At 43.4% G+C, this 10,463-nt stretch overlaps 1 protein-coding gene across 4 annotated transcripts in view; it reads left to right on the top strand.

Annotated features, from left to right (window-relative positions):
* Nucleotides 1-586: 586 nt before the first annotated feature.
* Nucleotides 587-10,463, top strand: part of LOC135102337 (ileal sodium/bile acid cotransporter-like) — a 29,043-nt gene continuing 19,166 nt past the window's right edge. The window contains exon 1 of one of the 4 annotated variants that reach the window (XM_064007413.1): nucleotides 587-742. The gene's annotated coding sequence lies outside the window, so the exon portion shown is untranslated. Of the gene's footprint in view, nucleotides 743-9,968; nucleotides 10,052-10,463 lie in introns of those variants that run through there. The other 3 variants (XM_064007414.1, XM_064007416.1, XM_064007415.1) reach the window with 3 other exon arrangements.

Raw genomic sequence — 10,463 nt, 5'->3', positions numbered from 1 at the left:
GGTGAGGCGGCGGTCTGATTGTCTGATTTCAAACTACCAAAAGGGGTGATTTGCGAAAACATCATAGAAGGCATCATAACCACAATAAAAGAAACAAAAATAGACACAGGCAGGATGCATCATTCGCAAAACAGACAGTAGATGAAAAAGTGACGAAGTGGCAAACTGTGGCAGACCGTGGAACAAATTTAGCATGCAGTTAGAAATTTGGCTGGGACGGCCTGGAAGAGATCCCTGAGTTGGGTTTCCAGATGGGGAAGGGAGAATTACTCCTTGAGGGAAGTTCGGTAATGGCATGGAAGGATAACTTGAAAAGTTCTGAATGGCTTAAGTCGCGATTTTCTTGTGCTGGTAATTGATCTTATTTAAGTATGTCGTAGTAATTTTGATTTTTAATTTGATTTTCATGCGTAAGGATTCGCTAGTATTTCAATGAATCTTAGCATCTGCTAGTGGTGTGTGGCTAATACATTGTATTGTATGACAACACATTGGCATTGATCTGACTACTGTAAATGAACGATAAGAACATAAAGATTTGGGAACCTCTGTTGAAGTGAGCCGTGACTGCTGCGCCGTGCTGCAGCAGCTGCTGGCCCTGGCCCCGCCCACCGGCCACCATGCGGCGCTGCCGCTGCGGCTGCGCGGGGCCTCTTCAGTGCTGACGGGACCTCACTCGTGGTAGGTGTACAGCGCCTTGAAGTGTGGCTTCCGTCGTTGGGTTCTTGTTTACAGCGTGTAGGTGAGTTTTGGCATTGTATTTTTTGTTGCATAGCAGTCAACGTCAAAAGTACTGCGTTACATTTCTTTTATTTTATTTTTTATTTTATTTTATTTTTTTCCAGAAAACTGTGTAGTGCATACCGGTCTTCCAACATTTATTTGTTACCACTTGGAGGCACGAGGGAGAGGCTAATGTGTGGGCAAAGAAGTATACTTTTACTTAAAATCATGCACGTATAATTGTAGACCACGGGCAGGCCCTCGGTGCGTACGTATTCACCACTCGGATACCTGGAACTGGCCACGTGATGAAGCCAGAGATAGTAGGAAAACCCAGGGCATTGGGATTCCCGCCCCCTCCCTCGTACTGACCAACCTCCACCATTAACCATGACATGGGCCACCTGGAACACCGTGGCCGTTCACCACACCTGATGCACGTCTCACTTTCTCCACTCAAAGCGACGACTCTCACTGTGCCACTTGTTTTCCGCGCCCAAGCGAGAGAAAGCAGCCCATAAATTTAATACAGCTATATGTTTGCTAGACGCGCCTAATTATCTACGTGGTTCCAATTATATTTCACTCGTGGGTTCGTATTGTAATGCTTACCTTTGCAATGTACTTTTATCTTGCCCGCTGCGCGTCTCGGAAAAGAACAATGATTGTCTGCTGGCACGTCAAGGTTGTGGCGTTATTAAGAAGTTTTACCTTCACTCTTCCATGAATGAACACGAGCCATTTTTTTCTTGTTCTTCGTTTTCTTTTTTTTTTTTTCTTCTTTTTTTCCCGTCATGCTACCTTTTATAACATTAAAATTTAAGGTGGTTCCGGACTCGTTCCACTTCAAACATGGTAGGGATGGTTTAGGTAACAGTAATAAGACTGGTTACCCGCTTCTTCCCTTCTGCTTGCTTTCTCCATCGCGGTTTCAGATTATTTCCTTCAGAGGGCGAAAACAAGCCATCAAATAACACTACCTCTCTCCTTTTCCCCCAGATCACCGAGCCTTCCCTCCAGCCTTACTTTCCCCACTGTCACACGATGCTTCCCTCCTTCCCTCCCTCCCTCCGTTCCTCCCTCCCTGGGGCTCACATTGCCTCGCGCTCCTAACCACTTCCCTCCCACCCCCTTCCCCTCGTCCTTCGTCGCACGTCATTTGTCTCAGTGATGGGCGTGGTTGAAGGCGTGGGCGTGTGGCTCTCTTGTGTAATTGCACCTGTCTGTGTCGGTCTGGCCTTGGTCTGTGGCCTCACCATGCAATTCCAACACCCCCCCCTCCACAAATACCAACACATACCAAATAATACCATACCATACACATACCAAATAATGTAACAGATGGAGTGATGTGAATAGCGTGTAGTTGTGCATCATTGCCTCTTATGATGCTTTCTTGTCTCACAATGCCATGCCGTAGTCTGTTAATAGCCTCCGTGATTACCGCTTACTGCGCCCTATATTTTGAAAAGTTTTTAAGTTATCACATAACAGTAACCGCACTAGGTGTGTGTGTGTGGATGGATGGATGGATGGATGAGAATACCCTTCCATTGCGCTTTCGTAGCAGTATCATTTTTATTGATAGTTACGACAGAGTAATATAATCAAACAACCTAGGAAGGACTTGAAGACCTATTGTTTATCATGTGTGTGTGTGTGTGCGTGTGTGTGTGCTAACTGTGTTTCCTTTGTCGTCCAAATGTTCTACGCATCACAAGGAAGGCTGAAGACTGCACGCATTATGGTTCGTCCTGGCGATTCGGAGCCTTGACTTCTATACAATATCATGTGAATATTGATCTCGGTACCAGGTTGTGGCGGCAAAGCGTGAGTTGTGTCGAACTGACAATCAATCTCCAGACCGTCCGGGCAGGTATGGACAGGATGACATGATTACGATGAGCCCTGCAGTCAATTAAAGGAATATCACTAGACACTTGATCGCCTCGCATCGAAGGGAAGGCCACCGGAGCTCTGCGTCGTGGGAAATCAATGAGTGCAATTATTGCTTATCGGGCTGAGAGGCATGGTGGGATGATTGCCTCTATACTACGTCTTGTCTGAGGCTCAAGGTCTTGTGGTGATGGGCGGCTCAAGAGGCGGTTAGCAAGGGATGAGTGAAGGGAGGGAGGTGTATAAATAAGTAGGTATAAGACTGTTGTTGTATAGTTGGTAGGGCTTGTTCATGTGTACTTGTAACAGTAGTAGTAGTAGTAGTAAAAAAGAAAGGGCTTTACCTTGGCATGTATGTAAGTGATCAGAATTTTAAAAGGAAAACTTTTTAAAGTTTTGATTGTAAACCACGTGGGTGTAGAAGTTGTGCTTATAATATCAATCGGAGGAGACAGCAAGACACTTGGCGCCGTGGTTACAAAAATTCTGTGGCTCGGGAATGTGTACAGCGGAGAGGAGAGGGGGATGCGACACTGCAGACTTAGTGTTGGACGCTCCACCACCCACCACACCCTGTCGTCTCTTCTGTGGTCACCTCCCATCATATCTCAGACACACAATAGAACAGGCCTACTTGTTTTCAGAGGATAACATCTCTATTCATCCTCGTAACAATACAAGCACATTGTGTACGTGCCTTGTGTAGACGCACAAGATTATAGATATGATTCACAATCTTCCTGAGTCCCCCCTTGTAGAGGAGACGGAATAACCGCAGGTCTGACCACTATAAGATGATTACGCAGGGAGTTGTCTGGTATCTCACCTGAGCCTGGAGTTGTGCAACGTTCTTGAGCTTACTTCAAGTTTCACATCTGTGAAACACCAGTAGTCGTCCTGAAAGTAGCATCTTTTTACCGTCACAAGCATAAGTAATGGTGATCATTGTCCAATACTGATCAGGATGATGAACAAATTGATACGTCGTTGATTAAGTTGGACAGCAGACAATAACCTACCGCTTGGTGGTGCATCGTCTTGCCCATCGAACACATGTCCATTGTTCTAGACTTTGATATAATCCCTCTTCACATTCTGTTCAAACCTTTCCTTCTTTAGGGAGTTGTAGACTGTATCCTGATTTTTCATGGAATGACCTATTTTGTCATGTGAGGGACTTTGGAAAAAAATTATAAAAGTAAACTTTTCTATTTCTTTTATCATTCATGTTTATTTCTTGACTAATTATTGACCATCTCCCCCTGCGCATGTACAAGCTCCGTACCTTTCATTTGATTTTTTTTGTCGTGCCACTATTATGATTAATCCTTTCACTGGGATATGCTACAATTCACAACACTAAAAACAATGCATGGAGTTTTTATAAGCATCTACAAGAAAGGAGATAAAAATATACCTTGCAGTTTCTAGCCAGTATAAAGTTTGGAAGTGACTGTAGAAAAAGAAAATGTCTCATATGGTTAGTAATTGAGGAAAAGTGTCAAATAACAGGGAAAGGGTTAACGGTAATGTGTTCTGGACTAATGAAGGGCAAATATGTCTTTAAGTTCCTTAAGACTTGTAACACTTGTGCTGTTTCTACACTTCATTAACATCACATTCGCTTAATTCAACTTCGTCCTGCAAGATGATTCGCCTCAACATTTCCCAGCTCCTTCTGACAGACCTGTGAGGCGTTCTTCCTAGCATAGATTATATTACGTAAGTCTTTACCTCATCGACAGAGCGAGTAACTTAACTATCGTGTATCTAAATAGGCGGGGAGAGAGTCTAGCCTGTAATACGTGAGTGACGCAAGTCCTCGAAATACCTTCAAGCTTGCCTTTCTCACCCTCACTGATGCCCTTACTGAGGCACCAGTCCTTTCCTTGGGTCATATATTTCTCAAACTAGTCCATGTCCTCCATTTCGATCGCGTCACCCTGCTGGCCCACTCCTCTTAACACGTCATCTCCTCGAACCCCACCTTGTCATTCTCCTTACCTTGCCTGTTTTTGTCGTACCCAAGCACCAAGTGACCCATGATAGCTGGCACGTCCTTGGCCTCTATTCTCAAACGTTTGGTGCACCATTTTGACTACTTCGAACAGATTCCAGTGGGAGATATTGTGGTTTTCAAGGGTGTTTTCATGACTGTGATGTTAGTTCAGCAAGGATTCCACTGCAACCATCCCAGAATCCACAACATATCAAGATACGAACCCTTTGCTCATTATATCAACTAGACTTTCTTTTTTTTTTTTTTCTGATGCAGTTCGTCTTGACAAGAACTATCGGCCTTATCGCTTACTAAGAATCTTCACATCGCGCCTCTTATCAACTAAGGTTTACTGTTACCAAGTCTGCCTCTGTATTTCCTTCGTCTGTGTTTCTGTATATCCTCCTTTTGATTTGAACTCTTTCAAGAGGGAGGTTTCAAGACGCTTATCCTCTGCTATCTGATAATTTTATTTGGCTTTGCATTTTGTCTAGCTTGTCCCCCTTGTGTGTGTGTGTGTGTGTGTGTGTGTGTGTGTGTGTGTGTGTGTGTGTGTGCGTGCGCGTGCGCGTATGTGTGCGTGTGTGCGCGCGCGCGTGGAAAGAAAGAAGAATCAAGTTATAAAATGAATTGGAAACCGCTAGACATAAAGAAAGAGGTGCTAAGTAGAGAAGAGTCAAATGTCTTGGTGCTAAGTAGAGAAGAGTCAATGTCTTGTTGCTTCATCCTTAATAAGTTGACTATCTTCACTATCTTCTATGCAGTGTCCTTTATTACATTGTGTGTGTGTGTGTGTGTGTGTGTGTGTGTGTGTGTGTGTGTGTGTGTGTGTGTGTGTGTGTGCTTTCCTTGATCTTTTTACCGTCTTACTTATTTATTTATCTATTATTTATTATTTGCTATTTCCACTTGTTTATTTATTGACTTTGTTTTTATTTTAATCCTACGCTCTCGGCATCCCAGCACGACTATCTGCTCAGTGTGGTTTGTATCGTGTGTATCGTATCAGTTCAAGAGGTAAGCAGTGGCTTCGTGCATATCTCCCCTTCACTGATAAGACTTGGAACTGCTGCACTTTTTCAGTTTTTCTTTCTGCGACTTTTAGGGGATCACCACAGTTCACCTCGGACAACTGATAGACTATGAATAGACTGATAGGTATGAAAAATATGATGTTCGCAGCCTGCTTTACCTTTTTCGTGGTAGTGGTGATAGTAGTAGTAGTAGTAGTAGTAGTAGTAGTAGTAGTAGTATTAGTAGTAGTAGTAATGTTCCCGCTATAAGTCTTCCGCCTACTTTTTTTTTTTTTTTTCCATTTCATATCGTGATCCTCCTTCAGTAAAGTAACTCCGGCTTGGTGGCTTGTATAAAATTTCAAATGAGAAATAAGTAGCCTTTGAGAAGAGATGGAAATGTATTAAAGCGACCAGAAATGAGAAATAGTCCTTGGCCTCGGCCTTCCATGAGTGTGGTGGTGTGTACGAATTCACGCACGGTAGTGGTGCCGGGTGTGATTTATACTGTGTGACAACTGGAGGTGTCCTTGGAACAATCCACCACTAAACCACACAGAAAAGCCACAATCATCTCGGACAAAGAATAGGACGTGAAATATTGTGACTCTGTTATATAATACTGAGACTAAATTTATTTATTTTTTATTGTTATTATTTATTTATTTATTTATTTATTTATTTATTTTTAATTATTTATTTATTTATTAATTAATTTATTTATTTATTTATTTATTTTTATTTATTTTTTATTTATTTTTATTTTTTTTTTTTTTTTACTTCAGACGTTTGTCATTGGTACGAATCACTAATGCAAGCAATGGCTTTATCTTTAAATGCAGAGGCATATGTAGGCACAAGTAAACAGAGCTGTGAAGGACACCTGCAGGGTTGCCATCAGCGGTGTGGCAAACATGATTGGCAGGAAATTCCTAATACAGCCAGCCAGACAATATGCAGTGGCTGGCTAGAACTGGCGCTGAGGGGTGCCAATTGTGTGGCGGTACGAGTATACCGTGTAGCAACTGTTTTGAACGTTCACATCAGTTAATCAACAACACCAGCTGCTTCTGAACCCACATTTAAGTTTAATTTAAGTGGAATTTACGCTCGATAGTGTGTGTGTGTTGTAACATCCGGGTGGCAGGACTATGTTGTCATTCCCCATTTTGCCATTACGTGGTGGTGATACAAAGCGTAGGGAGGAAGAGGAACAGGAAGGCGAAGAAAATTGTACGGAGGGAAGGGAATCAAGTTTGCTTTATACTCATGCGCAGCTATATGTTTTTATGCAGTGTATGTCCTCACTGACCCCTGAAGGATTTTCCCACTTGATGTTTTCAGAGAGAGAGAGAGAGTATCCCGTCTCATGCATTCCTACCTAACCCTTCATCCCCTCTCGTCCTTCCTTCTTGTCTCTTACCCATACACTCCTTTCTCCCTCCTCCCTCGCTCCCCTCCCCCCTTCCACGTCATCTACAGCCCCATAACACTACCTTTCTTTTCGCTTCGTCCACCCCTCCCCATCCTCGCCTTCTCCCCACCACCCCATCCAACCCCCACGCAAGGCTCCTGCCCTCGCCACCCGAGTCTTGGTCTCTTGCGAGTCACGGTGAGATGCAACATGACCCAAGGCCTCACACTTTTACCTTCCGCTCACTTTTTTTTTTTTTTTTATAACATTTGCGCGCTTGAGAGCTTTGTATATTTTCTCTTTCTCCCGCGTCTCGACTGTGGCAGCAGCAGGAAATCATAAAGGGTGGTTGATGAGAGAGAGAGAGAGAGAGAGAGAGAGAGAGAGAGAGAGAGAGAGAGAGAGAGAGAGAGAGAGAGAGAGAGAGCGAGCGAGCGCCAAGCCACGAGTCATGCAGACATTCTTCTCTGGTTGTATATTTATTAGATTTTGGAAATATAGTTCAGGTATAATATAGTCCGTCGGTGCTCTGTTGCTGACGTATGAATCAAATATCAATGTGACCATAGTTATTTAACGAGTCTCTCTCTCTCTCTCTCTCTCTCTCTCTCTCTCTCTCTCTCTCTCTCTCTCTCTCTCTCTCTCTCTCTCTCTCTCTCTCTCTCTCTCTCTCTCTCTGCAAAACAAATGTGGGCTTTGTTTGTGTCGTGTTGGTACATACAGATGAGAGACACATTCATTGAGGAGGAGGAGGAGGAGGAGGAAGAGATAATGTGCGTACGTATTCACAACAGTCGTCCTTCGTTAACCGCTACACAGGATGAGATAGGCAGGATAGTGTAGTAAGCAATGAGATAAAAGGAATGCTCCCTAGCTGTTCCTTTGCTTGGAGGTACGAGTATAGTAGTGCTTGTCGTGCGTTCGTAATTGCAGACCTGGGGTTCTTTTTTTACCCAAGGAAACATTATCCTTACGTGCAAGGAGTGGACTGCAAGGCTACTGTTTAGATGGCACATAACAGACGTAGTTGGTGCTGTTATCGTAGGAAGAAACACGTGTTCTTGGGGTTTTCATATCATACTACTATCTTATCACATAGCATGCTTTGTGCGGCGCTGGTGTGTCTCCATGGCGGGTTACGCAGGACGCCGTATAAAAAGGCGAAGGACATAAAGATTATTAGCAGATCATTTCTTTATCTACTCCCTACTTGACCTTATTAGATATCTTAAAATTTCACCTCGAAGCGAGGAGTGTTTTGCATCTCACACTGCTGGTTTCGTTTCCCTCAGGCCCAGTAACGCTTATGATTTCTCTCTCTCTCTCTCTCTCTCTCTCTCTCTCTCTCTCTCTCTCTCTCTCTCTCTCTCTCTCTCCTCTCTCTCCTCTCTCTCTCTCTCTCTCTCTCTCTCTCTCTCTCTCTCTCTGACTTATGCCCTCCTTACGTCCCATGGATCATTAGGGTACGTGTGGCAGATCCTGAGTTGGGTGGCATCAAGTGGACGGCTATTCAGAATAAACTGAGATTGGCGCATCTGAACATAATAGCGTAAGGAAAGGTGCAAGAAGGTATTGGGCGTACACCTGTATTACACTTGCATATCTCTGTCCACCGATCATGCCTGTCCATAATTTGTCTAGTCTTAAAATGCTCTTGCTGACTCAACATTCATAACCTGACTAAGAATACTCCACTCATCTACATTTATCTTAAGTAGCTGTGTATTCCAAAATGCTCTGTCCATGCACTTAACAGATCTGGTAAGTGTAGCCGAGTTATTGGGATCAGGTTCTCGGTACATAGTAAACCATGAAATATTGACTGAAAAATGGATGAAATGGAGATGTGAGCAAAAATTCTTGTTACCTACTTGACATGATGCGGCCTCACGTATATCCCTCGTAATTATTCTCCCTCGACAACCTGCTGTAAATTCTTTCTCTTCTGGAGGGAGACGATCAGGTTTACCTCGAGAAAGTTGGTGTCCATGTCTCAACCACCCTGACTTGCATATTCGAGATTGACTTAACGGTGGTCTTGTCTAATTCCCTGCCTAACGTGTGGTGTGTCTGATCAATTTGTTGCATGTATTGACACAAAGCCAGTGTCCAGTGTTCTCTGGAAAAGGTTTTGAGGGATTTGAAAAGAATACATGAAATACATTAATATTGTCCCAAATATAGGGGAGGATTTTTTTTTCATTCTTTCTTTCTTTATTTATTATGCAGTAAGGTTTGCTATTCTCTCACATGGGATACGACAGTTTGGGAAGCAGCCAACTCTGCTTTTTCTCGTGGAACGTGCAACTGCAAAATTCCCGTGGGAGCGATTTTCACCTGTGTGTCCATGTTTCAACCATTCGTCACCTGAGCTATGTGACTGCCGAAGTATCTAAATCACGCAAAACATGTTAAACTTGTTGAGGATACCAAAGAAAAGCAGTTATATGTCAAGAAAACTGTCTGAAATGTAATTAAATCGAAAGTAACATGCTGAGGGACGGGCAACGTTTGCGTTCGCCGAACTCAGCTGTGTTTGTGTTATGACGCAACAGGAAGGGGCTACGTGCGCTCCCTCGCGGCGTGCACTTTCTCCTCGATGTTTTGTTTTGTTTCTCTCTCTCTCTCTCTCTCTCTCTCTCTCTCTCTCTCTCTCTCTCTCTCTCTCTCTCCTTCCTTCCTTCCTTCCTTCCTTCCTTAGTTGCGCTGTGTTAATCCAAAGATGTCTAAATGCACTAAAGCGGACATATTCATCTAAGTAATGTTGCATAATACAATGCGTATATAGATAATTGAGAAGTATAATTTTAAAGGCACTCCCTGAGTAATTTTATTTATTGTCTTTATTTGAAGTATTATAATATACATCCAAATGTTATGAATATTATGTATGTTCGTAAGTTAACAAGCAGTATTTACCCCTGGGGCCACTTACCTTGAGGTTGAGGGAGGACACGCCGGTAGTCGGGGCTGAGCAGCGGGAGTGAGAATACTAGGGTGTACAAGGTGTGTGGTGAATGAATTAGATCAGGTAGCAGGGGGACTAAGGATCGCAGCTGTAGCCTTTCTGTTGATGGGTTGGTGCTACATTACTACATAAAGGACTGACATACATACCTCTCCGGTGTGGCCTTCCAACCCCTGGTGTAGAAGAAAATAGTTGTCTGTAAGTGGGAATGGAGGCAGTGTGAGGTGAGTAAAGAATGCACATCTCTAAAGGAAAGTGAGGCCCTATAGAGTGAGGGTGGGCATGCGGCAAACATGATGGGCAGCATCACAACCAGGATCACGGACTGCCTCAGTATTCTTTTTAAATAATGCAGTAGCCAAACATCTTACTTGATATGGGAAGGACGGTAGCTCTTATGACAGAAGTTGTAAATGTATAAGTTATCAGCACTGCAGGGAAGATAATCAA

Source organism: Scylla paramamosain, chromosome 7 (genome assembly GCF_035594125.1).
Source record: "Scylla paramamosain isolate STU-SP2022 chromosome 7, ASM3559412v1, whole genome shotgun sequence".
Lineage (NCBI taxonomy): Eukaryota > Metazoa > Arthropoda > Malacostraca > Decapoda > Portunidae > Scylla > Scylla paramamosain.
Note: the sequence above shows the minus strand (reverse complement) of the source record. Positions and strands in the feature narration are given on the sequence as shown.